Below are 15,969 nucleotides of genomic sequence, written 5' to 3'. Positions count from 1 at the left end.
AAGTGCATATATCAAGGGAAGATAATTGCACCCAAGTACATATGACTTAATTGCTAGTAGAGCAATTACAAGAAAGAATTAGTCAAGCGTTATGAATGACATAGTCATCAAAAGAACGACATTAAAAGATTATGCATACAAGTGCTAGATTAAAGTATAGTCAAGGGTTATAAATAGCATAATTACTAAAAGAATATGACATTGAGAATCATGAATAGAAAGTACTAGTTGAAAGTTAGATACTTCAAAAGTACTTAGCCTAAGAGCCCGAATATTAAGAAAAACTAGATTCTAGCTCAATGCACGACCTATTGGAGTCTAATTACTTGAGATCATCTTGCACTTATCTTATCAAGTATTTATATGTTATGCCTATGACATGTTTGATATATGAGGATAATTTTCTAGTTGCCTCATGACTTGACTAAGAGCTAGTACAAGAAATTGATCATAAGGGTTAAAACTAGGATGTCTTGAGATCCGTTGGATAAGGATGACTTTTGCCAATCCAAATTCAGGGTTGGGTTATCATTCAAGGTAAGTGACCTATAGAACTTACATAATGAATAGCGTTTGAACCCTTAACATATGTCCTAGCCGAAGGAAGGAAGTGTTAAGAACATGTTTGCATAGTATTGCTCTTAGATTCCAAGGGAGAGAGCAAATATACGATGAACATGTTATATCGTCTATTCTTGCATTGTTTGGAAAGAATGCAATTGGTTTTGTTGATTGATCGAACAACATCCTAAATGTTTTTACATTCAATTGGTTGTTAGTTATTGTTTGGATAATTATTCCAAGTGCTTGTGATTTATGGTAAATGCATGGCAAGGGTCTGTGATGACAAGTCGCCATGGGATTAAAGGAATGTTTTCTTGGAAAATGATATTAGGCTGATTGCCTTGTTTGTGCTTGATTCTTAAAGGATTTAATTAAGGAATGATATATTGTACGGGTGGATCACCTCCATGGTCGCACCGCGTAGTAACCCGAGAGGGCACTGCTCTATTTATGGGCCGAAGGTCGAGTGGTGAAAAGGCCAACCACCACGGGAATGATGTTTCGCTCCTAGACAGCTTGCGGGTCAGTTGGAGCACTAGACACCCCTTGCTAGGTCTAGAATGGAGTTGAAGACCTCCGTGGCCCCCAACATCTGGGCATGTTGGGAGATCCTATTCTAGATAAAGGACTGAGTTTTTGGTGCCATGTGAATTGGACCAGTTACTTCTACAGGGCAGAAGGGATACTTCTATTGGACAGAAGCGAAACATAATTTATCCAGTATGGGCGGGAGACAAAGATTAACTTGAAGATAAGTTAAGGAACTTGTTTGATCTTGTTTGTCAATAGATTGCTTTGCTCTGTTTTCGTGTCTGTGCTATAATTTACGCGAACGAACCTTGTTCCCTAAAAGGCTTAATTAATGAAGCTGATTTTAAGTGTCACACATAAATGTGGCAGGACCTAATTACAAAACTAAAGCTATTAAGGGAAGCGGGTGAGCGGAACCCCCGACAGGTCCGTCCTATGGCAGGGTGGTCCCAGAGAACTGGGAGGCTTCTCACAAGTTTTTATCGTCATTCAACCTTTAGGTATTGTTAGGTTAGAACCTGATTCATGCCGTTTTAGGGGACCGGAATGGGACTATGTCCTATGGGCAGAGAGGTTGAGCAGCGCATCCCTCTCGTTTCCCATTCTCTTTGAACCAAGTGCGGCATGGATCTGCTTCGGATTGGGTATCTCTACGTAAAGTAGGATGTCCAAAACCCAACGCTAGAATGCTAATAAGAGACCTTGACAACTAGGAACCCAAATTTTGGGGTCGATCCTAGTGGGTTCGGTCGTGAACGTTCCGTTGCGAGGCGGATTTGGGAAACCCTAGGCGACAAAACTCGAAACATTCCCTGGGAGTGCCGGGCAGCGACGCTTAGATTCGTTTCTCGATAGACTGCTAAAAGAGTGCCTGGAAAGCTGATGGGCGGGCACCTCACAACTTGTCATTTCTTATTGCACACTTTACTCTTGGTGTCTTTACATAGTCTCTATCGTCCTGTAAAATTTCTAAGTGGCAACATTGATTTTTTTATTATTGATCCATCCGTAATTTTGTTTAGAATAAATTTAAAAATACCAAAATTTATCAAAATATGATGAAGCTTCACATCTGCATCTATTAGATAGCTAAGAGTCCACCTCTTTTTTGGGAGAAAAAAATACAAGTAGACCATTGGCATGCTCTAGATACCCAACTTTAGACTAGGGGTCTATTAAGTTTTTTTTTTTTTTGCTTTGGGAAAAATGATGGGCTCTTGATCATCTAAGATGTGTGTGTGTGTGAAGTTTCATCCTATTTTGATCAAAGGTTGTGGGTTTATGATCACACGATGGATTGCGCATATGAAGCTACATTAACTCAAGTTTAGGAGATTAAATGGGTTAAATGGTCATTCTTCTTCTCATTTTCACATCTTGATTTCATTATTTCCTCTATATTTCACATCCTCAACCTTTGTCTCTCCTCCATGCCACCCTTCGAAATATTGCATGGTGCACACTAAGCCACTCGTCGTTTCCTCGTGGCAAAGACTATGCACCAAGTCTCACATGGAGCACAATGTGGAGCCTCCTATGGTGCAACGACAAGTGCTCTCCCTAAAGCATAAATAAAAATACAAAAGAGGAGGAGATGGAGACTAGGCCTTGTTGCCTTACAAGAGAGAAGGCATATTTGGTATGGCTATGAGCTTGTTATCCTGAAAACATCCTTCCAAAAAGTGACTTGGAAAATTATGTAGGACTTGAAGTTGACTAGGATGGGAAAGTATTAGGCATGAATTGTTGATTACCCATTTCCATGCAAGTGGATTGCCACAACCATGGAGGCTTTGCAAACAACTATAGATGGGTTTCCCATCAAGATGTTTGATGATACACAACTGGTGGACATCCATGAAAAATATGTTACAATCATCACCAACAAAGTTATGAACTTTTTCATTTAGCTTTGTAGGACAAGGAAACTCCTCCATAGGCTTATGACACTAATGACACAAGGTCTTGCCATGAATGCAATAGGATAATAGCTTAGAAAGCCAAAAAAAATTTATACTCTATAATAATTTTGTGTGTGTGCGTGTGTGTGCGTGTGGGTGTGTGTGTGATCTCATGCAATGTACCCAATTTAATTGGTTTAAGTAATTTTTTTTGTTTTGTTTCTTGAAACACATGACTATTAGTCTATGTTTAACTTATTTACACATCAAAAGTAGTAAAATGCATATAGATACGGGTTACATTATTTTTTATACACAATTTCAGGTGTATATACCTAATGTTTACATAATTAAATTGAATTACAACAATGTACGCAATTGCATTGTTCACATACCACACATTATTGCCACACTTACAAAAACCATACATTTATTTAATAAATTTATATTTATTGAGACAAAGAAAAATGTATTGTATTCATTAAGAAAAATACATGTGATAGCTGATAGTAATGATTAACACAAAGAGTTGATAGCCAATAAGGACTCTCATTTGTTTCTTGGCTTTTCAACAGTGGAGAGGAGAGGTCTTCTTTGGATAATAATAGAAGTTCATTATTTGCTTCAAAAATAACATGATTTTCCTTCAACTCTTCCTCCAAGAGAAGCATGTATGATAGATTTGCAAGCTCACCTAATGTAGCAAGCACATACATTGCTCCACCATGCACTTGGTCAAGTAAGTAAAGAAGCTTTGACCTTTCGAATAGCACCACCTTCTCCAAGCTAGATATTACACGTATTTCTTAAAAAGGTCCAAACTTGGTTAAGGCTCAAATTTTCATGATTTCTTCCTCCCCTCATGGTGAGCATTTCTTGTGCAAGACTACCATATTGGTGACAAGGTTGCCAATATACTTCTTCAAAACTAAATTGTTTCATTTATCTACATGCCAAGATCCTCCTTGTCTCAATGCAAACTTATCTATGTATAATATAACTTGAACGATATATTCAAATGAATAATGTGATTAGCAATTGACCTGGAGTTATCAAAATGTGATGAAACTTGACTATATGGTGCAGTGGGTTCCCAGAGTTCACTAGTCAGATCTTGGGTGCATGAGGTTCACCAGTTAAACCTTGGGTTGAAATGACTTCGAACAAGGTATGTATAAGAATGATTTTGATCTAAGATTTGACTAGTGCTCCCAAGGATCCAATGCAACCTATGGTCAAGTTTCATATGTGAAATATATGGTAATTAAAAATCTAACCTTTTTAAACTCATCCTATATCTTCATTTCCTAGAACTTATTTTTACAAAATTCTCTAAGTATTATTGTACTATTTTTTCCATTCTATTTCATGCAGATGGTATTTTAAAAGTGATGCCATGAAATTAAATCTACGCTTTGTGTCAATCTATATACCTATATGCATTTCAATATTGATGTTTGTTTCTAGTTTAAAAAGTGTAAACATTGCTTAATACCATAATTTATTTGTATGATATATTGATGATTACTGGTCAGACTTAAAATGCTTATTCTTTAGCATTTAATACATACTTATTTACATATATTTCTTGGGTTATAGTGCCTAAGAGAAGAATGACTATTCTCTTAATAGAAGTATACAATAAGAAATATGAAGAATGAAATTGGATCATTGATATGTATCATTGTTGCTGATCTCAGGTACATATGCATCCGAGTATGGAGGAAGCATATGCAATTGCATATATATCAAAGTACTAGAAGGGTAAGATTTTAGCTCAAACAAAGAAAGGTTGTTTCTCACCTTATAATAGAGGCATTGGTACAACATGTATTCATGCAAAATAAATATATATTTTACCTACAAAAATGGTTCAACAAAACATTGCAAACAATAAGTCTTTGTAGCATATTGAGAATGAGAAATTCCATGATATCTATATAACTATCTATTTTGTATTTACATTATTATATTCTTCAAATTACTGTGAGTGGCAAAGTGTCGAGATTTTCACAGGCTCTTTTAAGTGTTACCACAACATTGAAATTTGTAGATTGCTTTTTGAAGGGCATACAACCAAGCTGCTCATAGAAGACCTTGGTTTGTACCAATTGTAATTTTTACTTATATATTCAAGGAATCTAAGGGTTTGAGACATATTAAAGCATGTGCATCATAACAAGTTGTATTCAAGGATTATGTGACAAGGATTCTAGGCAAAACATGGATATAAAAAATACTCACAATCTTAATGCAATAGAGTGTCAAGTCACACTTCCCAATTTACAAGGGTTTTGGTGGTAGCATTGTTAGCAAATATGTTACTTCATGGTTAAGTTTGTGCATGTCAGGGGGCTATGGCACCATGATATTTTGTAGATTATTTAGGCATTTTATCTGATGCCAGGAGGCATATTCCACGATGGATTCCGTGCCACGGTGGATTCCGTGAGGTTTTGCGGTGGATTCCGTAAAATTTTATTACCGGGGCTCATACACAAAGTGGATTCTTTGTGCAAGAAGTCGATGGGGACACCTATCCTTTTCGGGCGTTTTGTTAATTTTATGTGTACATGGGTGATTCCATAGCGGGTGATTTCGCAAAATACATATTTAAATTAATAAACGTTTATGAGTTTAGAGTGCGCACTCGTAATAAATTAAGGTTAGGATTAATTTTTAACCAATTTATTTTTGTAGCTGAAGACTGCTAGGTATTTACTTTTGTCGGTTTAATTGTATTATTTTTTCTAACAATTGTGAATGCTTCAGTTGATGTGTAGAGCGAGCAGTGGTGGCATTGGAAAGCATTGGAGGATAGTGTGTATTCAAATTATCATCAAATTTTTATGGGCGCATATCTTAAGCATGGCGCCTATATTTTGATGCGCTTATTTATCAAAGCACTTGATATTTATTTATTATTTTTATATGCACATGGGCGCACGATTTAAATACTTGTATTGGACATTGTATTTGGGTACCGCCTGACTTCTTGGGCGCCCAATAGCTTTATTTCTTTATTGGCACAAAAGTAAACTCAAAAGCTAAAGCATGTTATTTTGTAAATTGGGCTATTATTTGAGTTTGAAGATGAATAATATATTAAATACATGCTTTGTGGAGTACTCACACAAGGCATGGGGGGAAGATTTCACCCAATTGGTCTCTTGTTCATGTCATGCAAGCTTTCTTCATTGGTTTTTGTGTAAAAAGTAGAGTTCTTTTGTTCTTGGGGACCTTCTGACGCTCACTACGCGTGCATATGGTGTCCGATTTGTGCACCAGTGGTATCAGAGCGAAGCTGAGATCGAGAGCTTTCAATCACTTACCATCTCGCGTGAAGACGAAGCTCCTGGAACAATCGAACTCTACAGTCAGTCTCATCGCGAACGGTCGATACCAGCGTGTTCCTGGCAGTCAAGAACCCCCTTCTGCACCCTCTAATTGCGAGATACCAGCCTCTGTAGGTGAAGGACCAGCGGCAAAGTTTCTTCATCAAGTCGTGGACTTACAGATAAGAAAATTTTCCTCCATAGCTCAAAGCTTTCAAAGCTTTAACAATAAGCTTACTAAGCTTGATAATAAGCTTATTAAAAAGCTTATCTACATGAATTTTTCCACTTGCGGCGTCAATATAAAGTGACTGCCGCCGATTCCATCGAAAAGATACTGACGTCCTCAAAATCATGATTTGTTTTATCCACTAAAGATTCCTAGTACTCCAAGTCTTCAAAGCAATCTAAGTCACAAAGATCAGTAAAGTCTTCTTCAACAACTATTTAAGAGGCAATTCGTACTCAGAAGCATACGAATTAGTCTATTGCTCTCTAGAAGTCCGTGTTCACACTCGCAGACTTGTTGAACCAGTTTCAGCAAAAACAGAAGTTCATATGCAGTTTCTACGCAACACTATTCTCTTGGAAGACAGTTGTGTCAACGAATTCCGCAATCGTAAAGGAGAAAGACTACAAAAGCCAAATAAAATATACAAGCCTTGTAAACCCGCCTTTGAGCTACGCTCATCCTGCTAATAAGATTTCGAGAGTGTGAGGTCTTTTGGAATTTTGTAGGATGACTGAACATAACATGGACGATCTTATGGCTGAAGGTGATTTACCTGAACCAACGATGGAGCAAAAGTTGGATTTGATTATGATGCAGCTTGAAGAAGAATGAAGAGCCCGACAAGATTGGCCAATTTGCAATGATCTACTACTGACCAAGATGGATCACAACCCGAAGATCTTATACAACGTACCATCGATGCAACACTTGAAGCCCAATCCATCCGTAAAGAAACAAAGATAAGTAAAAGAAACTTCAAATTTCGTACTTTCAATGGATCACGCGATGGAAAGGCTATACTTGCTTTTATCAGTCAATTTGATGATTACTTCTATGAAGAAATATATGCTGAGAAAGACAAAATTAAATGTGTCATTAACCATTTAGTTGACCGAGCATCCTTATGGTGGACTATGGTCCGCAAGAGCGTTGATTGCCCCACTACATGGGAGAATTTCCAAAAGAAATTTTTGCAGAATTTCCTTCCTCCCCAATTCCATGAAAAATCCATCAAGCAATGGGATCTTCTACAACAAAGGGATCGCGAACCTATTTCCCAATACACTGAACGTTTCTGGAATGCTCTATTGGAACTACGTATACTCAAAGATGTGCCTGAAGCAACTCATAAACGCAAGTTTATGTCTGGCGTACTTGGACATTTCTATGTGGAAGTCAATATGTTCAAGCCAACAACACTTGAAGATGCAATTTCCTTGGCCCATGACACTGAAGATAAGATTTGCGGACGAGACAAGCGACCACAACAATTTCCAACTAATGGTAACTTTGGTTCCAAACAATTCAATTCAAATTTTCAAAGATTCAATCAAAGTCGTTTTCTTCCATCTTCATCCATAAATCTTGGACACGACCACTTGCCTTGCCATCAAACACCAATCCAAACCCTAAGCCATCCCCACAGTCAAATCCCAACATTCCTAAACTTCCTATCATTACCAATAATGTATCTAAAGCAAAACCCATAGTTTGTTACAAATGCCATCAGCCTGGACATCTAGCAGCCAATTGCCAATCCAAAAAGCCACTTGTCCATATCAATTATTTGGGAGCAATAGAAGAAGAAGAATGTGAGGAAATGCCAGACTTTACGGAAGATGATGACGACATTGGTACTACTTTGAATACTTTGCCAGGTATGTCAACTCCCCATTCTTTGTTAACAATGAAATGTTTTGTGCATGGTAAAGAAAAGATTATTTTACATGATGATGGGAGCACACATGACTTTATTTCTGCAAAATTAGTCAAAGAATTGAATTTACAAACTGTTTCTACACATTATCGTATTAAGGCTGCATTCCTAGGAACGTGATATAATGGAACACAAGACGTGCATAATTTAGAAATTAAAATTGGTGATTATATTGAACGAAGAAATTTTCTAGTTGTACATTTGCAGTCTAGTGACATTATCTTAGGAATGCCTTGGCGTCATCAATACAATCCTGATATAGATTATTCTACGCATTCAATTAAAATTTATTTTCAAGGAAAATAAATCACATTGCATGGTATGCACACTTCTAATAATTTTCCACTGCTTACTCATACTCAAGCTAAACATGCATTACGTAAAAGTAGCAAATCCTATTTAATATGGGTGAATGAAATTCAAGCTAAAGAAAAACAGATGCATCCTAGGCATACACAATTTCTTGTCCAATTTCAAGATTGTTTTGTTGATGATTTACCACCTGGATTACCACCTTCACGTCTTGAAGATCATAAGATAGATTTAATTCCTGAAACACAACCACCATGTAAAGCACAATATTGACATAACCAAATTGAACAAAAAGAAATTCAAAATCAAATAGAAAAATTACTTAATAGAGGATTAATTAGACCTAGTAGTTCTCCATTTGGTGTACATGTTTTATTAGTGAAGAAGAAAAATAATAATTATCGCATGTGCATTGATTATCGTGTCCTAAATAAAATTACTATTAAGAATAGATATCCGATTCCTATGGTAGATGATCTTATGGATAAGTTACAAGGATCTGCCATATTCAGTAAGATAAATCTTAAATTTGGATATCATCAAGTAAGATTGGACAAATCTAATATATTCAAAACTACATTTAGAACACAATTTGGATACTATGAATTTCTAGTTATGCCTTTCGGTTTAACTAATGCACCAGCCACATTTAGTCGTATGATGAATCACATATTTTTGAAACATCAGCATTGCGTCATAGTTTTCTTTGATGACATATTAGTTTTCAGTAAAAATGAGAATGAGCATTATGAACATTTGTCTTTAGTTTTTAAGTTTTTAAAAGACAATCAATTATATGCTAATCCAGAAAAGAGTGAATTCTTCCAAACAGAAATTGAATATCTAGGACATATTATTTCATCAAAATGTATTAAAGTTGACCCTAAAAAGATAGAAGCAATTTTAAATTGACCCATACAAAAAAATGTGCATGAATTACGTTCTTTTCTAGGTCTTGCTAACTTTTACAGAAAATTTGTGAGGAATTTCTCATTACTTGCATTACCTTTGACAAAACTTTTAAAGAAGGGTATTGTGTATAACTGGTCTGACAATCAACAAAAGTCCTTTGATTTGTTGAAACATGCTTTAACTCATGCTCCTGTATTACAATTATCTGACTTCAATAGACCATTCTTTTTAGTAGTTACTGACGCTAGTGGATCTGGAATAGGAGTAGTCCTTATGCAAGATAATAATCCCATAGCCTACTCTAGCTATAAACTCAAACCATCTGAACTTAAATATTCTACCTACGATAAAGAATTGCTAGCTGTAGTACAAGCTTTACGTCAATGGAAACATTATTTAATGGGACCTGAATTTATGATCAAAACTGACCAACAAAGCATTAGACATCTTCTTAGTCAACCACAAATATCTGACTGACACATTAAATGGGCCGCTTTTATTTAAAGTTTTCATCCCCTTATACAATATCAACCTGGAAAAGAGAATGTTGTAGCTGATGCTTTGAGTAGAAGATTGAAAATTCATAATATTTCTGTGATATCATTTGATTCATTTATCCCTATGAAAGATACTTATCATCAAGATCCTACTTTTCAAGCCGATTGGAATAAATTAGTTGCAAATAATTGGATTCCTATTGAACACCATATTGGGGAATATGGGAATTTCCCATAAGTTTGGGGCATGTGGTCAAATCTTTGGATTTGTCATAACTTGAACACCATAACCCCAAATCGAGTGCTCTATAGCGCAATAGATTCTATTTTTCAAGCGCTTTCCAATGATAGGTCACATCATATGGTTTTGAGAAACTTATGGGCATGTTATCCGAGTGCCACCTTTTTAGTATTCAAAAAATGGGAATTGGGAGATTCCCAAACTCACTAATATTGTGTTAGTGATTCACTGTCTTATACTAATGGATTCATGTTTTATGAAAAAAGATTATGTGTGATAGTTCCATTTCGATCATTTGTTTTGCATGAAATTCATTGTCCTCCATATCAAGGTCATAGAGAAATTATATCTACTTTGCGTACATTGACTGAAGATTTTTATTGGCCACATATGGACACTGATGTATCTAACTTTGTATCTTAATGTTTAATTTGTCAACGAGTTAAAAGACACCATGGTAAACAATATGGTTTACTAATGCCATTATCTATTCCATCACAACCATGGAAACAGATTTCAATGGATTTTATCATTGGTTTACCTAACACTAAAGCTAACCATGATATGATTTGGACTGTTGTAGACAGGTTTAGCAAACAAGCATATTTTATTCCATGCAAGAAAACTTTAACTGTATCTCAAGCTGCTCAATTGTTTTTTAAAACTGTTTTCACTAACCATGGTTTACCAAAAGTTATTATTTCTGATCGTGATTCTAGATTTTGTAATAATTTTTAGATTACTTTGTTTGCTAACTTAGGAACAAAGATTGATTTTTCATCTGCATTTCATCCTGAAACAAACGGTCAAACAGAAGCTACTAACAATACTATTTTAGATCTTTTGCGTGCTTACACCATTTCAAAACCACATACATGGGATACACATCTACATTTACTTCAGTTTGCATATAATAATACACCACATACAGCTACAAAGAAAGCACCATTTGAAGTTATTTATGGATATCGATTGCCTACACCTGTTGCATCATTATCAAACAAAATTCAAACTGCTGATGATATTGTTAACAGGCATGCTACTATTTTTTATGAAGTTAAAGATATGATTGCCAAAGCCCAGAAATTATATACAAAACAAGCAAACAAGAAAAGACAGGCTATGAATTTTAAAGTTGATGATTATGTTTGGTTACGAATAGAAAAATGAAGATTACAAAGTGTAGATAAACACATTGTTATCAAATTAGCACCTAGATTTTATGGACCATTCAAGATCATACACAAAATCAATGACAATGCATTTAAACTAGAACTACCACAACATTGGAAAATCCACAATATCTTCCATATCAGTTTATTATGACCCTTTAGAGGCCAATTACCTCTACACCCTATCTATGAAAACCCTCCTTTGCTAGATGATGAAACTGAAGTCCTTGAGCCTGAAACTATTATAGATACTGACTTTATGACCACTAGAACTGGCCGTAGATATTCTAGATATTTGGTCAAGTTTAAAAATCATCCTATCGAAGAGGCCCAATGGATGCACGCTAGAGACTTAAATGCTTTCCCCACACTGTTAGCTCCACATTGAGCTAATGGCAATTGAGGACAATTGCTATCCCACCCTGGGGGTATGATGCCAGGAGGCATATTCCACGGTGGATTCCGTGCCACGGTGGATTTCGTGAGGTTTTGCAATGGATTTCGTAAAATTTTATTACCGGGGCTCATACACAAAGTGGATTCTTTGTGCGAGAAGTCAATGGAGACGCCTATCCTTTTAGAACGTTTTGTTAATTTTATGTGTACATGGGTGATTCCATAGCGGGTGATTCCGCAAAATACATATTTAAATTAATAAACGTTTATGAGTTTGAGTGCGTACTCGTAATAAATTAAGGTTAGGATTGATTTCTAACCAATTTTTTTTTGTAGCTGAAGACTACTAGGTATTCACTTTTGTCGGTTTAATTGTATTATTTTTTCTAACAATTGTGAATGCTTCAGCTGATGTGTAGAGCGAGCAGCGATGGCATTGGTGGATAGCGTGTATTCAAATTATCATCAAATTTTTATGGGTGCGTATCTTAGGCATGACGCCTATATTTTGACGTGCTTATTTATCAAAGCGGTTGATATTTATTTATTATTTTTGTATGCGCATGGACACACGATTTAAATACTTGTATTGGACATTGTATTTGGGTATCGCCTGACTTCTTGGGCACCCAATAGCTTTATTTCTTTATTAGCACAAAAGAAAACTCAAAAGCTAAAGCATGCTATTTTGTAAATTGGGCTATTATTTGAGTTTAAAAATTAATAATATATTAAATACATGCTTTGTGGAGCACTCACACAAGGCATGGGGAGAAGATTGTACCCAATTAGTCTCTTGTTCATATCATGCAAACTTTCTTCATTGGTTTTTGTGTAAAAAGTAGAGTTCTTTTGTTCTTGGGGACCTTCTGACGCTCACTACGCGCACATATGGCGTCCGATCTGTGCACCATTATCTAGCATTTAATGATGACTATTTTAGCATTTATTACTAGCCAATCAGTATTAAATGTTGGTCAACCTAATATCATTTGTGGCATTAAATTTTCCTATTTATTTAGGCTTCTCCTCCATAGTCATTATCATCATGCATCATATGGCATTCATCATCTAATAGGTTCTAGTAGAGGAAGAGGAGCAAGTGCTAGTGCCTTCACAATCGGTGACTCACATTGGTTATATACTATCTCATATCCATTTACCATTTCTTGAGTATCCCTTTGTTTCTGAGTTCTTTGTGCAACATTCTTTTCTTTTGCAACGTTTCCCTTTCTCTTTCTCTCTTTTTTTCCTGTCTCTTGTGTTCAGCATTCTATTACAGTAGTTTTCCATGCTTCCATCACTACATCCACTTCTGACATGGTATTAGATTGCAAGATCATTGTTTCTACTACTATTTTACACTATTTCAGGTTTGAGTTTTGAATTTTCATCTATTGTTTGGTATTTACTATTTTTCAAGGTTATTTTAGGTCTAGGGACTTGTTATTGCGCTTCCACATCAACATTTTGATGTCTATTGGCTAAGGCAAGCTGTTTTTCTGCCAACAAGCAACTAGATTTCCTACAAGTACTATTTATGTTTTACCTTGTTGCTTCTGTTTAGGGTTGGGCAACAGGTTTCTGGTTGTTTTTTATCTACATTTGGTATGTATTTTCATTTTGTGATACATTACTTAGCTTTAGAGAGGGTTCATGTGCATTTGGTTGTCGTGCTCTCATCACTACGCTGGTTACTATTGATCTTTCTCTATGTGCTTTCTTTACTGCTTTCGTACAATCCTTGTGAGTTCATATTTTTGGTATACTTTTCTCACTGAAGATCCCTTATCTTTCTTCCTCTTCTCTATATCTCCCTCCTTGTGGATTCTCCAACCTCTCCTCTTGATGGTTAGTATGTTGATATTATTTACTCATCTACAAGTGTTACGTTAGAGACTTGGTATGTTTAGATTCAAGTTTCTGTGAGGATCCTATCTCTTGGTGCTTCCAATTCCAAATTCAGAGAGGGGTACCATATAACAAATGAAGAAGAAGTCTCAATGCCACTATTATAGCAAGACATGACACCTCCAAAAAGAGTGCAATACATTAGCAAATTTATGAAAAGAGCAAGAGTAGATGGCAACAAAGCGTAACAACTCTCTCGGTAAGTCTTCCTCATCTCCTAATCTAGGATTAGTCTCCGACTCTGTGGCCTTGGTGATGGCTACAGGGACCTCCCTTATAGGTTGCTAGTATAGACGATAAAGTCATCCCTCACAACTCTCAAGTGCCATAGAGGGAGTGTGAGAGGGTGGTGTGATGGGGTCACAAAGCCTCATCTACACAAGTATACATCTGCACAACTTCTTAAGAGGTTTTTCCCTAACACATCGATCAAAGTCTAGCAGGTTCAAATCCTGGAACTAGGATTGACATCCAAGTTCATAATGAGTTGTAAAGAGCAGGATAGGCTCCTAGTCTGAGCTCACATGAGGGGACATTTTGGCAGATTATTGGCCAAAGGTGGGTAGTTCATGGTCATGTATGTTCAGAGGCATTTTTGACAAGCTGGTCTTGTATGCTACAACAAGGCATTGTTGACAAATATTGAGAGCTACTATGATTCTTCTCTATTTTTAGGAGCTTATACAAATGACATTGACATTAGATTCTCTCCAAGAAGGCACCTTGATGGTGGCATGTGCACCCATTGCTTGGGTATCCATGGTTCTAATTTGGTGGTCCTTGTTGTATGTACTATGATGGGACATTATCATTGTATATTATATTGTATCAAATCACCCATGATTTGAGAGAGGGTGTTACCAAATATGTCAATTTATGGTTCAGTCTATGCATACTAGTGGGCTAGGGCATCATGACATTTCCTCGATTATTTAGGTATTTTATTTGAAATTTTATGGCAGTTATTTTAGCATTTATTGTTGGTCAATCTGACATCATTTATGGCATTATTTTGGCCTACTTATCCAAGCTTCTCCATAATCATTATCATCATGCATCATCTATCCCGTAGCAAGTGACTCACATTGGTTCTATACTATCTCATATCTTGGTATGTGGATTCCATTTCTTGAGTATCTCTTTGCTTCTTAGTTCTTTGTGTCATGTTCTCTTCTTGTAGTGTTTCTCTTTCTCTCTCTCTTTCCCATCCTTTGTCTCTTGTGTTTAGTATTCTATTATACATTTTTCCATACTTCCATCATCGCATCCACTTCTGATAAGTTTTGTCTAGGCACCATTCCTTCCATGATAAGCATACCTCACCTATCAACTTTAGCTTGCTAATCATAGCCTTGTTAGCTACACTTATTGGGGGAAAGGGGGGGGGGGGTATTCCTCCTCTCTCAATGCTACCAATTCCCTTCTCTCTCCCTTATCATCAATGGCTATCCTTTCTCAGGTCGCATGGCAGTTTGCAATTGATCTCTGATGAGCTGTGCACTCGGATGGTGGAGGTAGGAATGAGCTAGCCAATGGCTCTTTGCATGGTGGTATGTGGTAAACCATGGTAGCAATGATTCGTGAGGATGATGTTTATGGCAAAAATTTGGCAGCAAGGGGTTGATAGCAACAAGGTAAGGTTAAAATTTTAACTTTTAAGATTTTTCTTTTTAATAATACCCCCATTTATGTAGGGTGAGGGGAAGATGTGGCATCCCCTCCCCCTTAAAGGAATCAAGATGTCATCATCTTAAGCAAAACTTAGGGTTTATAATCTTCTAAAGTAATTTATTGGTGCATTGCAGGACGTGTGGGTTAGGCCCACCGCACTTCCACTGTGCTACTTTGGTATGATACAATGATTATATACACAGGGTACAATAGCTAGTGGAAGATAGTACTATTAGAAGGAGAAGGATTATTACATGTGGAATGCTAAACTTGTGTGGCCTTGCTTTGTTGCTAGTTCCTCCTCTTCTTGATCCAATTTAGGAAATCAACTTGGATATATCCTATCTCATTGCAAAGGAAGCATCAATGATTGGGGCATCTCTTTTGAATGTTCCCTATATCACCGCACTCAAAAGACACTTCATTCCCTGGTCCTTTGAGTCATCATAGTCTTCTTTGGTGTTCTAGAAAGTAGTTGTCATCAAGAAATTAATCTCCATTAGGCTTGATCAAAGCTTTGGCGGCTCGTATGAGAGCATCTTGTAACTTATTCAACCTTAGGGACCCTAGGAAGGTG

Source organism: Lygodium microphyllum, chromosome 10 (assembly GCF_053477565.2).
Source record: "Lygodium microphyllum isolate KBCC chromosome 10, Lygodium_microphyllum_v1.1.10, whole genome shotgun sequence".
NCBI classification, from domain to species: Eukaryota; Viridiplantae; Streptophyta; class Polypodiopsida; order Schizaeales; family Lygodiaceae; genus Lygodium; species Lygodium microphyllum.
This window is presented reverse-complemented; position numbering follows the sequence as displayed.